The sequence below is a fragment of the Cuculus canorus genome, chromosome 3, assembly GCF_017976375.1.
Source record: "Cuculus canorus isolate bCucCan1 chromosome 3, bCucCan1.pri, whole genome shotgun sequence".
Classification (NCBI taxonomy): Eukaryota; Metazoa; Chordata; class Aves; order Cuculiformes; family Cuculidae; genus Cuculus; species Cuculus canorus.
The window spans coordinates 11,723,729-11,742,716 of record NC_071403.1 but is presented as its reverse complement, the minus strand read 5'-3'; the positions used below and the strand labels follow the sequence as shown (position 1 = coordinate 11,742,716).

The following is an 18,988-nucleotide window of genomic DNA, read 5'->3' as shown; positions in this document are numbered from 1 at the left end:
CTTTTTTAAAAAAAATGTGCTTTAATAACTCAAGTTATTATTCTTTTAGAAAAAAATACGTTTCTTCTGAAACAACGATTAACGGAACATAAAATAAAGGAACAATACATCAAAGCTAGACAATTTGTATATGAACTTCAGTGAAGGGAATATAGTTTTACAGAAAAGTTTCTGAGAATGTACTAAGGTTTTAGGCGGGCTTGTAAAGAATGCCATGAAACCCTTATTATACTAGTGGAATTTAGCTAGCGCTACAGCCCTTTTCAACATGCTAACGAAAAGAAATTCACACACTTACTTGCATGTAAATATCTTTAGTAAGTTTACCTTATAAAACTTCAGGAGCGCTATGGTATAATTGATTTTGCTTCTGAAACCTTGCATTTATAAGCCTGAATTCAAATACAAATACAAAAAAATAATTACAGTAATTTCCTTAAATCAGAGTAAAATGGGTAATTTTGCATTCGGCACTTTGGAGTTTTCCTTTCCAAACAAAATTCTTTCAGTGTTGGAAGTAAATGAAATGGTATTTCTCTTCAGCCAGTACACTTCAGTCAGTGTTGGGTATGTCTACAAGCAGACAACACAAGTTGTAACTGAATGTGTTTTAAATATGCATTAAGGACTTATCTGGATCATATTCCACAGTGCTTCATGCTGATATTTTTAACCCACCCAGAAAATTATACTAATTTTACACATGAAGAATCTTAGCATAGAAAAATCCTTGTCTTTCCTTAGGTGAAAAAATATTCACATTCAAAGTTGAATCTTGCCTCTAACTTGAATTCCTTTAGTACCAAAAATTCATATATGGTGGTCTTTTTAATTCAGGTTGATTGCTCTAGCAGAGGGAACTCATCAGGCTGCTTTGTAGGTGATATGATTTAGTGAAGCTATTGCTGTCTTAAGTATGCTTTTCAGTGAAAACCCCTAAAACATTTGCCCAAGGTCTGCAAATCTATGGAAGAGCAAGGATTTTTCCCACATCATCCTTCTTAGTATATTTTAATCCTACTGTATTTTCTGCATAAATACACCAGGACTCATCAGAAACTGAGCAGTAATGAGCCTTCTACCATCAGAAGCATTTATTCAAAATTCATATGTCTGTTTGGCAGTCATCTGTTCTTTGATGTTTTTGATTATTTGCTTTCTAGAGATTTACCAGTTTGGAAATGTAATTTTAAATGGCAATGGCTCTTCCTGAGAAATGAGACATCACAGTTTTTGTCAGAGCAGGAGGTACTTGTACCTTCAGGACATTGTAACACTGAATGTATTGACACTGACACTTGGAGACTAGACAGCAGAAAGTCTGCCTTAGATTTTATCAATTTTGTCTGCTTTAGCAGTTTTATTAGCTGATTGAGGGCTACAATGATGATCCGAGGGCTGGAGCACTTTCCATCCGAGGACGGGCTAAGAGAGTTGGGGTTGTTCATCCTGGAGAAGAGAAGGCTCAGAGGAGATCTTATAGAGACCTTCCAGCACCTGAAGGGGCTACAGGAAAACTGGAGAGGGGCTATTCATAAAGGCTTGTGAGGATAGGATGAGGGGGAATGGGTATAAACCTGACAAGGGCAGGTTTAGACTGGACATTAGGAAGAATTTCTTCACCATGGGAGTGGTGAGGCACTGGCACAGGTTACCCAGGGTTGTGGTGGTTGTGGCTGCCCCATCCAGGTTGGATGGGGCCTTGGGCAGCCTGATCCAGTGGGATGTCCCTGCCCATGGCGGGGGAGTTGGAACTAGATGATCTTTAAGGTCTCTTCCAACCCAAACTATACTGTGATACTAATTTCTAGAAGAATGGACATGATAGATAAAAATGTAAATTTACAAAATTTCAGATGAATGTGTTTTCTTATCACCTGTTTCAACCTCAACTCAAAATAAAATTTTCCTTTAAATTCCAAAAATGACCAGTGCTCTTTACAATTAGGAACTGTTTGTATCCGTATCATTTCCACGCAACAGCTCTTTGAGTTAAATTGCCATTTTCTAATTCTGAATGCTCTAAAAACACATGAAGCAGCATCGCCTCCTTCTCAAATCTAGTATCTGAACATGTCACAAAATGCCCCACAGAATCAAGTCCCTGCTGTGGTTTGGTCCATCTTCTTGGGTCTCACCCTTCAGTATTTCTATGTATAAGAACACTTTACAATTTATCTGTGCCGATCACCGATGTTTGCAAAGGTCTGTTTCTAAGCAGCTTGGCAATGATACGTGCTACCCATCCTAAATGATTCCCTTGATAGCATGCAGCCCACCTCCACTGCAGTCCTTTTTTTTCCTGGATTTCAAGGACTACCCTGTCCAGACCAAAAAGTCTTAGTGTGTTGCTTAATGTCAACTCAATGTTAACTCCAAGGACATAGTCATAGCTCTGTGGGTGTGGTAGTGGGATTTATATTGATTCCAGAGGAGAGGGTTTTCTGTATTTGCCATCACCCAGCTCAGGCAAGGAGACTGCTGTGGTCTGCGGGCCAGCAGGAACAAAGTCAAAAATGAGGTATGAAAACCTTTAAGGCTCTCTGTTTCTTGATTAAATGTGTTGCAGCCTGGTTGTCACACAAATCCTGACCTGCTAGTGAACTCATTCTGACAAATGTTTGTTGTTATCAAAAGTGGGAAGAATTGCAGGAAGTTAATGTCCCTTGCAAAGTCCAGATTTTCCAGTCTTTAGGCCATATAATTTATCTTTGAATAGCACACCAAATGCAAACTCCTCCAGAGTGACTATTATTGCAGTTCCTGCTACAGTCGCTCCCAGGCCCATTTGGAATTTGTCAGTGACTCAGTGGGGTGGGTTGACCCCAGACAGCCCCTCCCTCGATCGCTTGCTCACTCATATCCAGCAGGATGAGGGGGCAATTGGAAGGGCAAAAGTAAGAAAATTGATGCATTGAGATAAAGGCAGTTTAATAAGCGAAGGAAAACAAAGCGGGGGGGAGAGTGATATAAAAGCAATCATTTAACCTCAGAAGACCAATGGTCCTCCAGTTTCCAAGCAACAGATACTGCAGAAAGATGACCTCCTACTTTTCATCGCTGAGCATGATCTCATTCGATATAGGATACCCCTCTGGTCAGTGCAGGGCAGCAGCCCCAGCTGTAACGCCTCCTTAACCTCCTGCCCGCTCCCAGCCTGCTCAGACTGAGAAACAGAGAAAACCTTGAACTCGTGCAAGCACTGTTCAGCAAAAGCTGAAACATTGATGTGGTAACACTGCTTCAGTCGGACTCCAAAACAAAGCACCATAAGGGTGCTAGGAAGAAAATCAACTCTCTCCTGGCCAGACCGTACGTGGCTAGCTGGAATAAATGCTGTGAGCTTCGTTCTCTCGACAGTAGTGAACTGTGAAACATCCAGTAGATTATACTTCAGTAAGAGATCAGTATATAAAATCATAAATAATATCCACATCCACCTGCTTTCTGTCTTGTTCAGGTTTTAGAGGGAGAATGTCCTCCTTGTTTGCCCCTTCAGCAGCAATTGTCTTCTTTGGTGGGAGTAAAGACTGAATAAATAAAGGAAAAACTTCGACCTAAATCTAAAGCATGAGGAACCTTTCTATTCTATAGCAAGTGCTAGTTACCAACAAAAAACCTCATGTAATTCAAATCCTGCATAAAAATGCAATTAAAAAAAAACCTAATATTTTTTCTAGTATCTGCCACAAAGCAGATCTTATAAGTGTGAAGTGTTTGCAGTATTACAAGTGTCATGATGATACTAATAGGATAATAGTAGTAAAAATTAACTTTAAAAATACCGGCATTTTTTCATTGAAAGCATTTTCTGGGGAAAGAAAATAAATGACCTTTTATTTTGCTGCTGAATGTGAGAGAGTATAATATCTGAGCTTTTTACTTTTCACCTCTTTTCTTCTTATAAAATTATATTTCAAAATTCTTAATTTTGGAAAAATTACCAGAGCAGCAAAAGAAAAAAAATGCATTAAAAAAAATCCATGTGTGTCTGTTACTAGTGAGTATATATAGGTGAGGAAGCATCACCTGGTGTCAGTGTGTCTTGGTTACAGGACAGATATTAGAAGCAAAAAGATTCCATTTCAAGAATATGTCCTGTAAGCTAAAAGGGACAATGTCTTTGCCTGGAGGAAGAAGAAAGAGTTCTGAGTTTCTCCCATGAGGTAAAAAGGCACATCAGAAATTAGTCAGAAAGATCATCAGTTCTTTTTCACACATCAGTGAAGAAAGAGTGTATGATGCTGCCTCACCAGCCACAATTCTTCTGCTGGCAGAGCACTAATTTTCATTCCTAGGTCAGAGCACAGCTGTGAGTCCTATGAGCCACTGTGAACATTGCATTAATTCCTTCTGGGAGAGCGGGAAGGAATTTTTTTCTTCTTGTCATCAGATTGGCTGCAATAAAATGTGTTTTGAGGCTTTCTCACAGGGTCTCTGGCACGCGTTTGGAAAAACTCTGCTGTTACAATATGACAGGTGGTAGGAATGTGCTGCAGGTTCTGCTCTTTGGAGGTTTGCGTTGTCTGGCAGGCGAGAGTGCACCGAGACTACAGAGCAATCTATTCGTTGAAATGATGAGGAATGGGGAATGAGACATTTTAACAGCTTGGTTAGTAAAAGGACGATGCCTTTTCTCCAGGATACTTAACCTTCATAAAATAGGACATAATGCTATTTCAGGCACTGGCTGTAACTGTTTAAGAATGAGAGAAGGCTTATTACCTGTTGGGCCCTGGCAGGTGGTGATGTGTGGGGAAGGAGTGATTAATGTACGGTTTGTGATCCTTTATGATTTATACTGGTGGTTCTTCAATGAATTTGTAGTTCTAGTGTTCCTTGCATCTTAGTGTATCACATCAGCAGCACAGCTTCACTATCTATATAAAGAGATATTTGATAAATAAAGTATAAAGTGCTAAACTGGCTCCACAAAAGCTACGTTTTCCTTGTCTTGCCTAAGAATTGAGAGCTATAGAGTACTGTGTAAAATAGATTTGCTTGCATGTTTGGGGCATAACTGCATCACTTTCAAGTTAAAGGTGATGTCAGATAAAAAGGACAAATACACCAAAATCTTAGTTACAGTTGTATGCATTATAGCCTTTTTAAAGCCATGTCAACCCCTTTTTACGTGTCTTCTACCTATAATTTTTACTTGTACGGCTTCAAATATACTTAGTTTATTAAGCCACTCCATGAAATCTTTTTTTCTACTTTTAGCATTTATTATAGACACTCTCACCGTCCACAAGATAGTCTTTAATAGAAACAGTGTAATTAATGCCATATATATAAAAAAGAATTGTGCTGAATAGGACTGCTTTTAGCAATAAAAAATTAACCTTCTTTAAACATCAGAAGCTACATGGTATTCTCTCTGCACAAGTGATGCTGCCATAGCTACCACCTGTAAAGATGAACAATTACATCAGAGGAAAAGCTTACCATAGAAACATCCAAACAATGAATCACTCCACTCTTCCAGTACTGCAATTTCCAGTCTAGCATAAATCTAATTGCTGGAACACAGGAAACACATAAATGATAACCTGGCATAAACACTGGTTTAGATTATACTAGAAGACATAGAATTGCGTTACTTGGAGAAAATACATTTAAGGGTAGACATCTGAGTTACAGAAATTTCTGCCAGAAAAGACTATATACACTGCAAAATCTTAAAGTACTTGAGCAAGCTTCTTACAGCTGCAACACAAACTGCTCTTACTTTGTTTTCTTTGCAATCACAATGCAGATTTAATCCTAGTGAAGACATTCCAGGTCCAGTTGCATTAGCAGAAATCTCTGCCAGTGGTCCCCTTCCCAAAAATACCGCTATGAAACAAATTTTATTTCTCTTTGACTTATTAAAAGATTGTAAATATTAACTTATTTTAAGATAGTTCAGTTACTCATCTTTGACACCTTTGAAAAAAAGTAGTGTAGATAAAGTGAGATCTTAAAGGAATTTGCTCATCATATGATGGAAGGTACTAATTAACTCTAATTGTTGATTTTACGTTTTAAATAGTTCAGTAGAAAGATGGTTAATAAATGTTTATAATCAACTATGTTTTATGTAAGTTGCAGTTACAGATCACAGAATCACAGAATCACAGAATCACAAGGTTGGAAAGGACCCATTGGATCATCGAGTCCAACCATTCCTAACACTCCCTAAACCATGTCCCTAAGCACTTCATCCACCCGTTCCTTAAACACCTCCAGGGAATGCGACTCGACCACCTCCCTGGGCAGCCTGTAAAAGATCTGTTAAAGCTCTTATCTCATAGATGATACAATGTCAAACTGACCTTACATTTCATTTCATTGATTATGATATTCCATGTTTACATAAATCACATATAAAATATTCTAAGTGAATTTTATCAAAGTCAGGGTTTCACAAATCAAATTTTAAAAATTAAAATGAATGTGAATGAAAAATAATTCCTTTTTTTTTACAACAATATATTGCTTACTATTTTCCTTTTCCTGAATGCACATTTAGTACAATTATATACAGCAGACAATACAATTCAATCAGCTGTGTGACAGTAGTACTTTGCACCTTCTTGTACCTTTTTCTTCAATATGCAACCCAAAAAAAGAGGCTATCAACTCTGCATATAAATCTGGTATTTTTTTATTTTTATATTGGAGGCATTTGATTTGTATCACATCGTGAATTGTCTATATTTTTGAGTATTAGCTCTTCAGGATTCTGTGACCTTGAGTAAAGCAAGAACCCATTCATTTTTTTCTCCTTTGCAATGAGGATAAGCATGTGCATCAAAGAATTCATCTGTTTTACCAGCTTCTGTAGTTCCTAAGTGGTTTCATGGAGATCTTTTTTTGCATTAAAGCATCTGTCACTGTGCTGAAGATTATGATCTTCATGAAACCAGGCATCTGTTTCAGACACAAGCTGAACCTTCACACCATGGTCTGACTCTTCAACGCATTAAAAGCTACTGTGTTGGAAATACAATCACAGGTAGGAGTTTCAAGAGAAACATATTCTTTGATGTAAAAGCTATGTAGTTGTGCAGGGAACCTCAGCTCCAGGGAACTGTCTTCCAGTCCTGAATGTCCTAAAAAGGCTTTTGCAAAGCACTTCAGAAAACAGAATAAGTTAACAAAGAAATTGTTCTCCTTTGACAGTTTTATAGTTCATTTGGCTAACACACATGACGTTAGTATTTTTAGTTTTTACACCTGGAAAATGAAAATACTACATAACCTCACATTCTCTCAAGTTTTCGTGATTCTAGAGTAATTTACGTTAAAGCTATCAAACTTTTGGATTCCAGGCCCTGTTCTAGGTTAGTTTTTAAGTATCTAAGTCTCTGAGAAGCTTTCTGGGAGCATTTTCCACATCCTCTCCATGGCAGCTAGCACTGCAAGAGTGAAACAGTCTGTTGCCCTGGATCAGGAATAATCAGTAGGGGACCTGCCTCTGCGTTTGACCAGGCATATAACAGAAGCAGAGAGAAATGAAATTCTAGCTGATACTCCAGAGTTACATTTCCTTTTTGTCCATAAATTTCTAATATTAAAGCATAAGCAGTTCAGAAGTATAGAATGTGATTCCAGTTTGCCTCCTTCCATCTGAGCACCCCGAAGTTAAATTTCTGATTCTGATGATGCCTCATTGTGTTACAGTCTGTAAAAAGCTGTGACTTTTCAAGTGCACCACAAATTTGAGCAGAGATGTCCTGATTTAGCCAACTGAACCTAGAAGCCCGAGAAAACTCCAAAAACCTACTGTCATTATTATATCGCTGTGTACCCATAAGCAGAACGCTTAGCATTCTTCCCCAGTCTATTAACTGAGCTATTGGAATAATCAATCATGCTCACTAGTTCTAGTGTGCATTTCACTTATGAGAACATTGATATCAAAGGAAGAACCTTCTGCATTAATATTGGAGCCAATATGGATTTGGTTATTATGTTTGTTATAAGTTGACCGAAGAAAGTAAAATAGGAAGCATTAGAACATATTCTTCCTCTGGCAGCATCAGCTCTCTGTCTTATTTTTCCCATGATTTTTTTTTTTCAAGGCACTCCTCTTCCCTTATGTGTTAACTTCAAAACAAACACGTGACCACAAGACATCACAGTTCACTCTGTGCTTGTTTCTATGGATACACAGAAGACATGCCTATAAGGCAAAATAAAGAGATATAAGGTTGCAGAAAAGACACAAACTAAGGCAGTTTTCATGAAGACAGAATGAGCAGTAATGTCAATACATGCTAGTAAACTGAATAAAAGCCCTGCCTTCCTTGAAGGATTAGCAGTCAAGATGAAACACCCCTCAACGTTTTCACTGCAGGTGGTAATAGTGCTAATTAGATTAAAGCTAAGTTGGATATGTCTAATTCTATTTCCATAACCTTCTCATTCTGCTCGGTAGATACAAAGCTTTATCGCAAAAATACAAATACACCTTCCAAATCACCGCCCTTGCTACTGAACCAACAGGGTAGAAGTCTTTCTGTCAGAAGTATACAACGTATGTTGGAGGCTGAAGCACCACTCATGGCACTCAGCAGCTAACAGCTGCATCTGTAAAATATTCAGACCTTATAATGAGACAGTGTAGCATCAGACTGTTATTAGCAATTGTTCCAGTACTTTCATTTTACATGAATAGACATCATAATGATGCATAATGGAAAACAAAAAGTGTTTAGAAGACATAAAGAAGCTCATTTACATTCAAAGGTTAATACTGTCACAGACACTGTGTTGCTAGACCTTATAGACACTTTATATCCAGAAAACTATGTAAAATTGTATGTCTGCTTTTCCCACAAAACTACTCTAAAAACCACTATAATTAAATGAAAATTATTAAATATATATTTCTAGTCTGAGTTTGTGCTGATTTGGTCATTCATTTGTAAGTTTGAGTGCCTTATTCAAAATAATGGCTTACTTCCATTACCCTGAAGTTTGCAAGATAAACAACACTGTAGAGCCAGACTGACAGAATACCTTTCTATTATTCCTCTGCATAAATGTAAAGAAATGGATAAGCATCATGATGATCTTCAAGGAAGAGTAACTGATGTCTTTCTTTGAAGGAAACCTGTAAGAAAATAACAGTACTGCTCATGATGTGATGCAATGATTTTCCTCTAACATAAATTCTCCTGTAATTTTTGTTTTCAAGATATTCATTTACCTTTTGCTGCAAATAAGTCAGACTGCCTGGCTTATCTGACCTCTTGAGTGCAAGCTAGAGAGAGAGTAATCTCATCACATTTTCAGTCAGGTCTGTTTGAGAAAATGGTACACAAATGACCTTTTGTACCAATTATAAAGGTCAGCTGCAAAACAGACTTTTTATATTGCATTCGGCATTAGTTTAGCCTGGTGTGTCACCCAACTATGCTAATTCTCAACAATGGAAGAACTCTAATAATTACAGTTCATGCATGTTTGAAAAATGCCAACAGTCAGTTTTATAGCATTTGATTTCACAGTTTTTAGGGCACTTTATGTCTTTCATAAGTCATAACAATCACTCAGGAATGTGTGAAATTCAGAGCTGAGGCAGCAATCAAAATGAAAGGTCAACCTACAAGACAGAACAACTCAAGCTATTGGTAAAGATTGTATTGTAAGAAGAGTTGAAAGCACAAAATGATTACTAAGTTTTGACTCCAGTCAGTTTTTCAGTAGTTCTAGTACTCAGTACTCCTCTTGCACTTCTCTGTTCAAATAGTTGTGCTAGATTAAGCAATTAATCTTCATAAAAGGTTTGTACAGTCCATTATAGGTTATCTTTAATTTGCTGTAGGAGAAAAATGTTGTAGACAGGTCAAGATTTTGTATGTTTTAAGCTTTTGTGGCCCACATTTGATGTCATTCAAAGAAATAGCTTAGTCAGAATTAAATGTAAATATTCAGATAGAGCCAATGTAGATATTTAAATAAAGCCATGGGCAAAGGGATTCTGAAGTTTTCTTAACCTCATAGAGTTCAATTGATTTATAAATAGAAAACCTATGCTGCAGTGACTTCTCACTGGTTCTAAGAAAGAACAAGAAGCGCACAAGAAGATAGTGCTTTGGCTTTCTTCTTTATTATTTCTGGCAATAGAGGAATATATCTGAACTGTAGTGAGAAATTAACAAATCTCAAAATCTTCAAAAAGGAGGTCAGACAGAGAACAGACACTAAGAAGCTTTAAGAAACATTTGTTTCATAAATAAAAAACCTGCTATTTTGTTTTTATGAGAATTCTTTGTACTAGATTCAACATAAGAGCGGAATGGTTGATGGAGGCCAAGTTTACTATTCTTGTTCTAAGAACCACAAAGATCTAGGAGGGCTAGGGCTTAGGCTTTCTTCTTTTTTTCTTGCATTTTAGGAGAGGCCCATCCTGCTTTGGAGCAGCACATACTCCATGCTTGCAATGTAATTAGAACATGAACATGAACATGAACATGAGCAGTAACAAAACACCACTGTTAAGCTGAGGTTAGAATTATGTCTAGACTTTATCTCCCTGTATACATGAAGGGATTCCTGATAATCAGGGTTCTTCAAATATTTCCAATCTGTTGCATCATGTGACTGATGATGTTCTAGTCCAAGGGCTGTACAAACCTTTTTGGGAACTTCCCAGGGTCTTATTTCAATTCTCTAGGAGTTATTTATCTTAGAACTGTCAGTCAGAGAAACCACAGATTAAAAAGACACAAAGATGTGAACTACCTTCTGAGGCAGAAAAGTTACCTTAGTCATTGGTAAGGAAACTTACATTATCTAGTTTTTCCAATCAGAGAATTTTGGCTTAACTACCACCTTTCGTAAGCATTACATTTTTAGAAAATATTTTAAACGCAGTTGCTCATGTAGTTCGTATATGTCCTCAGCCTTCATAATAGGTTTAGATTCAGATGTTAGTAGAAATTAGCTCAGCCCATGAAATTTCTAGGATTTTAGAAATTTTAGGTTTGGGAGACTGCAGCCTCCTACGCAGCATACATATAATCATTAACTACATTTGACCAGGAGCTTGGAAATATGTTTTCTGTAGCCAAATGACTTTTACTTATATCTCAAGTTATACTGTTTCAAAGAACATGTAAAAGTCCATGCAGGGTCCTGCACTTCCAGCCATAGTAATTAGATCAGTACCATGACATGGTACAGGAGAAGTACACTTTTAAATATGTACTCATTTTTGTTATTATTTAATCAAATTTGCTGTAATGTATAGACAGAAGGAGCACTGGCGTCAATGTCCCTAGCCACTGTGCAAACACAGAGAATATCTCTCCATAAATGCTTCCTGCTTCGCAGCACGGTTTGTAGGGAGGGATATTGTAATATCTTCTCCTGTGTGAGCTTAAAGAATCAGAAAAAAACAGTGAGGTTTTAATACAATTATAAAATGTGAAACTACTTTCAACCTTTCAGTAGGCAAAGTGGAGACATATGACTTTCTCATTAATGTCAAAATATTGTTCTAAAAGTACGGCTCATAGTCACCCCCTTCCATGGAGAACCATTGTCATAATGCCTGCTCTATGCCTCTGTTATCTGTACAGAGAAAAAGCAGAGCGCGTCTGTGCACCCATTCTTATGTTTTTATTATGAAATAAACAAGCAAGGTACAAATTTTCTTTTGGCAATCTCTGAGAAAAACAAGGTGCGTATATGATGTGCAAATATGAACCCTCTGAGAAAGGTTCAATTCAGATTCTCCTCCATGAACTTCATTCATTATTTAACTCTTGTGGCATTTGCAGGATTTTTAGAAAAGGGAGTATCCAAAATGAGTGGGAAAGATGGTATCAGCCCAAAGCATCTATGATTTATCTTGTCTCATTATGATGTCAGATTTTAATGGAACATTTTGTAATTGCTGTTTTGATTCGTAATTTAGGCTGTGGTTCATTTTACTTGTTTTATAAACATTAATGCTTGTATGTAACAATTACAATGGGTTATGTGGGTGTGACAAATTATCTCCATTTTGTTGAGCTAGAAACAGAAAACTCAGACTAAGCTGAAACTAGAAGGACTTGAGATGGTACCTAGGATTAAAAAGAAGGCTGTGCATTTAAATTAGCAGAAGGTATTGGGAAGTAATGGTTTCAACAGGGCTGATCACTGTGGGGAAGGTGATGGTGCAGTGCAAATTCAAAGCCTAACTCTCATTTATGTGAGTACTTACAGATTCCTGGCCTCCAGTCCTGTACATAAACCAGGCTTACAATACATTATCAATGATCAGCTCCTTATGATTAAGGGAGTTTTGAAAATACAAAGGGTAATGGAAGATAAATAGCTATGAAGGAAGTGCTGAGCCATTGATTGTTAGAGCTGCAAATTGCTAGAACTAGTGACAATGAAATGAAGAGGTGGTTATGAGAACTTCTTTCCACAAGTTGAATTCAGAATGGGATAGGAAGAGTTTGCATCTATGAAAAGGTTAAAATACTAGATATATAAATAAAAAATCTGCTTTAGAAACAGAAAAAGAAATATTAATAAGAAATTGAGGAAGAGAGGAAACTAATGAACACCTAGCTTTGTACAGACTTTCTCTTTCCATAGTAGGCAGCTCTGGATTCAGATTATAGTCATAGGTTAAAATTTTTAAGTTGTGAATTTGAAAGAAAGATTGTTATTTTACAAGCTATTCAAGACAGTGTTCTTCAGTTTTGCCGTTATCCTTCTCCTGGATGCATGGTGGGATGACTCACACAACAGGAGCGTTGAAATGGATGATGGTAAACTCTTCAGAAGGATAGGCAAGGAAGGAGAGGCAGAGGGGAAACACTGTACATTAGGGATTTTGACTGCTTTGGCTGTCTAGAGCTTGATGATGCTGATGAAATGGTTGAATGTTTATGGTAAGAATCAGGGGAAAGGCTAACAAGTCAGATATCATGGTGAGAGTTTGTTATAGACCACCAAAACAGGAGGAAGAGACAGCTGGGAGAAACCTTACAGATGCTAACCCTTGCCCTCATGGGTGACTTCAACTTGCCAAATGTCTGCTGGAAATACAATACAGTGGAGAGGAAACAGTTTAGGAGGTTTCTGGAGTGTACGGGTGATAACTTCCTGACACAGCTACTGAGTGTGTCAATCAGAGAAGGTAACCTGCTGGACCTGTTGTCTGTGAACAAAGAGGGACTTGTGGATAATGTGACATTTGGAGGTCATCTTGGGCACAGTGATCATGAAATGATAGAGTTTTCAGTTCTCTGAGAAGTAAGGAGGGCAAGTAAGGAGTCAGCAAGACTGCCACCTTGGTCTTCCAGGGGGGAGAACTTGGCCTGTTAAGGAGACTGCATGACAGAGTCCCTTGAGAGGCAGCCCTGACTGGCAAAGGAGTCCAGGGAGGATGGACATTCTCCAAGCAGAAAAACATGAAGGTGCAGGAGCAGGATATCCCTTTGTACCAAAAGACTCGTTGGCAGCAAAATGGAGGACACAGCCTCAAATTTTGTCAGGACAGGTTTAGGTTGACTATCAGGAAAACTTTCTTCACTGAGAGGGTTTTCAAGCACTGGAACAGGCTGTCCTGGGAAGTGGTCAAGTCACCACCCCTGGAGGTGTTTAAAAAGAGATGTAGATGTGGAGCTTAGAGACATGGTTAAGTGGTGGACTTGGCAGCGTTAGGCTAACAGTTGGACTGTATGATGTTAGAGGGTTTTTTCCAGTGTAGCTAACTACGGTTGCTCTGTGAGGAAACTTTGAAATCCTGGAAATTACTAAGTTATATGGTTCTACAACCTATAAATACATCTAATATTGAAGTAACAAATGTTTTTGTGCTAAAAGATTGGTTTAAAATTCTAACAGAAATGAAAAGTAATATACAATGTCTTTAATAAAACCAGTGCAACAAGGAATATGCTGTATGTCGATGTTCAGTGTTATTGTTTTGGATATGGTGCTCACGAATATTGTTGCAAGTAGTTAATATATTGAATTAAAGGCTGTTTAGGGCTCTAGGGACTGCTGGAGGCAATTGGAAGCTTTGTTATAATGAATTATGAGAGATTGTTGAAAGAAAAACAGGAGTTATGTAGCATGTGACTTCAGTGAGAGGTGCAGATCTGGCTTTAACTTTATGCTGTTAAAAACATTTATGTGCTTCACTGGCCATGCATCATAAAGTGCTTATTTTTCAATTATTGAAATCATAGCTTTTGAACTCTTTTAAAAATATTTTTGTTTCATTCTTATAAATATCTTTTAGCAGATTACAAAATATACTTATTGTTTTTCCCATAGCATGCAAGGGAAAAGAAAACATAGTTTTAACTGAAAAGACTGTGGAGAATGGTGAAAAGAGTAGTGTCAGAGCCAATTACAGCCCTTGTGATGGACCCAGCCTGACAAACCGTTATTTCTCTTCCTAGATGTGGCCAGGGAATGGATTGTTGCCCACATAAATTGTTCTTACCAACCATCGCTTGCTGTAATTTTTCCTGAGGGACCTTTAACCATCCACCATTAAGTGTTACATGTCCAGAAGTGGTTGATACTACAATAGTGTATCCTCTTGTGTGACAGTAATGGTCATAGTTGTCACATTACAGAAGGGGATTTTTCATGCATCATAGGAGTCAATGAATGTATACCCTTCACATGATGGGGAATCACCTGTATATTCACCATCTGAGTGGAAAATTGATGTTAAAGAGGCTTTATAAAAGACTCCAGAAGATGCTCCATTATCCTGAAAAGTTAGATAGTAGTGTTATATATTTGAATGAGTACATTTTAATAATAACACCTTTGAAAGTCTGAAATAGACACTCCACCAATAGAAAAGAGCTCTTCATCATTTCCATAGACCGAATTCTGTCGTTCCCAAGTCATGACTAAGTCAAACACAACATTCTAATGATAAGGTATTGTTTCAGGAGTGGATTCCTGTTCAAGGAAACTCATATAGATATGCTTAAAGATTAATTATAAGACTAAGCAGATGCTCATTGCTCTCTGACTGGTATGGGTTAAACATTTGTTTAATTAAATTTCTTAGCTGGGTCCTCTAAATTAATTTTATGTTTGTGCTGAGCCATTTCTCACACAATGGTCTTTTTCTGTATGCTGGCAGCAGGCAAGCAAGGTGCTAGAACCTTTGTGTCACTCCTGTTCTCCATTTTGAAGTGGAATTGGATCTTCCAATGCTTTTAAGCCGGATCAAAGAATTTGGTAGTATTGTTTATGTGTGAGCTCCTATTTAGTCTGTGCTAGAACCAGAATAACTCTAAGGATGCCTAAAAGAAATTTTTTTCCATGAGTGCACAGAACCAATCTGGAAATATTTTCCCTAGGAGTTTTCAAAACCAATTTAGTTCACAAGTGATTTAGACTTGGTTTAAAGAGAGCCTGTCAGTGGTTGTTTATATAAAGAGCAGCAGTTTAGAAAGTGCTTTCAGTGAAAGGAAAGGAAATTTAAAGTGAATCACCAAGAGCTTGCAGAATAATAATTCCTGATGGGGGAAAAAGAATACAAAACTGTAAAGTTAACAAAAGCACTCAGATCTAGAGAAGATACCATAATTGATGAAACCTGGGTGAAAGTACTAAAGCAGCAGGAAAGCTGAATTGATTTTTTTGAGCTGTATAATACAAGGAAAGATTGGCAGATTTATTATATACGAGAAAAATGCCTGCTGTGCACAAGGAAGCAATGCTTCCTTTATATATTGTCCTTTGATATTTTTAAGATTATTGATGAGATAAGGTTATCCTTCTTTGTGCAATGAGTTTCTGTGGATTTGGCTATTACACAAAGCTTTCAAAGGAAGGCCCTAATCACCTTTACATTATCCTCATATTTTCTAGAAAGAGATTTAACAAGTCATTGCATTAAATGTAATTCAACTTAAACTTTAAACTGATAACGTGTGATGCTCCATTCAGTTTCTAGTAATTTAAAACAAAATTGCACTAGGAATAAATACATGTAACAACTTTAAAAGAAACTGAATTACATCTATTATTTATTAACTGAAGAAAGTAGGCAAACTGCTCCCTCCAACTTCCATATCTTTATCCCAGTTAATATAGTAAGGGTGCTGAAAGTACTTGTGTCATTAAATACTGAACGCGCTGTGACATATAGGTTTTGACAGTTTTAGCTTAGCATTATCATGATTAAAAGGTTTTGAGCATGCTTCCTTTCAGGGAAGCCTTCCCACATTTGACTACACAAATGGCAAGTGTAGAGCTTTTAGTGGGAATCACAGAGTATAGCATTCCTACTTGGAGATGGAAAAAGCATAGGCACATAAAAAATTATACTAGGCTTTGGAGAACCAAAGCATTGTATCACTAGAGTACAGATTATGCCCATGACACGTGGTACACAGGGATTATAACCTTTTATTTTAAAAACAGAATTACTTCAAAAGTAAAAAATTGTGGTTAAGTACAGCCATGACAAATGTATTACAATCGGGATTAATGTGTTACAATCCGGTCTCCGCTGCAATATTTTGTGCAATATTTTAAGAAAATAAATTATTCAAACCTGTGTCAGCATCCCAGATGTGCCAGTCTTACATAAAACTTTGATTTCATTAGATCAGGTCACTGATGTGTGTGTACTGATTCAGGGAGAATTATTTGCATTGTTGAATTATCAGTATCATGTTATACCATGCATATGCTTCTTGATGATATTCTTTCCAGTCTAATGTCTAGAGCAAAGATCAAAGGAATATTTCAACACAGGAAATCGTAATGACAAGTATGTCCCTTACCATTTTAGAAGAGGATTATAAGAATGTCGAAGAACAGTTCATCTTCCCTATGTTTTTTTTGTTCATATGTCATAAGGCTGGTGAAGCGAGGTGATGATGTTCTAGGGGTATTGTTCTTGTCTGTTCCACTCCTTTTCTACACAATTTCTACACAATTTCTTTCTCTTCTCCTATTTTCTCTCTCTCTTTTTGACATTCTTCTTTCATATAACTCAGGATGGTCAGGGTTTTCTTCTGTATCTACTTCTGGAGTTCATCAGTATGTCATTTTAAATTTTTTTTTGATGTAGAAAATGCAACATAGCCGCCTGATATTCTTTTGACAGCTTATAAATCTGCATCTATATTAGCAGATAATGTAGTTCAATAGAAGCAGATTTACAGGGTGAATCAATTAGTGCTGAGGATCCAACATCCCCATTATTCATGTTTCAGGGATCTTTAACGCGCACTAGATCTCACAGATTCACATTGACCCCAAGAGTAGCTGACATGAGACAAACTTCTGGTGCAGGTTGATCTGAAAGAAATTGAGATCATGTGCTCTTGAGACCATTCCACAATGCAAACCAAGGCATTTCAACTGGGTACAACAAGGAGGTTTGCTTCAAAACCCCACTCTGGATCTGAACTCAAACACTAATATAGACATACAACACATTTCAGCAAAATATTCCAAACTTGTTTCTAATTTTGCAGCCTAAAAATTCTGATATTTTCCTTGTTTCTTTAATAGATTATTTAATACATTCTTTAATACGTTATCCAATTACTTTTCCTTTAAGCCATTCACAGGTGTGCAGTGTAGGCAAAAGGTGTTACTGTTCTGATTTGTTATCCCTTTTCAACCGCTTCTGCAAAGGATAACAGGATACCATGAAACTGTGAAATCCACTTGGGAGATGCCCATGATTATTGAAGCATTTACATGCTTCATGCAGCTGAAATTAATTCAACAGAAAATGGGAGACACGTTTGTCTTCTTAACAAAGTACAGTGACAGACAGGTCTGAGAGAAAGTAATGCATCATTTATGACTTCATATTTCAGTGAATTGACTGTGATACTTTTTCTGTGTATTTTCAAACTTTGTGCTATGTCATAGTATGTTTTCAAAACTGTTTTCTTTGCCTTATTGGGAATCACTCTTCTTTGTTATTAGTATGTTATGGTGTCAATAGTGAAATGTTAGACCATTGCTCATTTTGATGACAGTAATCTCCTCACAATTTTTTACGACATCCATTTTTTTAGTCTTCCTCACAGCAGCAAAAGTAAGACTAATAAAAAGAAATGGTCACTGTTGACATATACATCTCAATAGAAGAATGTATAAAAATTGCTTTTTAAAGCTGAAGACTAAAGTCTCTTTATTTTGGCAGTCAGCAGCACTGATCCATTTTCTTTTCTGCAAACAAACATGTTTGATAACTAATTCTAGAAATCACCACCACCAATGGTAGATTTCAGGAAGAATTCAGATTATTTTTGATTTTTTAATTAGCTGTACTCCGTAATGCTGATATTAAAACTGTTGAAAGCAGGTTTCTCAATGCTGCACGAATGAAAGCAATCCAGTATCTCATTTACATTCCACTCCTGGTGTCTGCAGCGGATCTATAAATAGAATGGGCTACACAGAGAAATTTGTTATTGCAGCTGATAGCAATTTTTCTTTTGCAAAGGTGTCTGGGGGCATTATTCATGAGACTCATTCTGGTAGACTCTCATGCTGAGAACCTCACTCCCCAGAACTGCAGGTGGTCAGTTTAGAAACACACTAATCAACTGCTATGCACAAAGACTGTCACAAGACTTACTTATTCCCTCTTTTAAAAAACACAGAGTTCTCTCAGATCCGGATTACTTACTTTAACCTGATTGCATGGATATTATAAGCAGTGAACATATTTTTAGAAATCTCTTGCATTTGACATTTTATCACAGAATATCCTAACGATTATGCTATTATCTGGAAAAGTGGAATGGGTTTGATTTGATACATCATGTCCTCTGCATTCATACCCACGGGTACATGTGACCTTATCAAGTATAAGACAGACATATTTCTGTTCAATACTGAGGATGCATAGTAATCACTTGAACTGAGCTATCTAGCAGTCTTCTAATTTCAGTCATAAAACAAGGGGAATATCAAGTAAGACCTTTAATGAAATTGTATTTATAACAAGTAATAAAAGGGAATGTAATACCGTCCTGAT

The 18,988-nt window shown here is 37.0% G+C and overlaps 1 protein-coding gene across 3 annotated transcripts in view; it reads left to right on the top strand.

Annotated features, from left to right (window-relative positions):
• Nucleotides 1–18,988, top strand: part of EYS (eyes shut homolog) — an 880,825-nt gene that overhangs the window by 800,674 nt on the left and 61,163 nt on the right. The window lies entirely within an intron of this gene.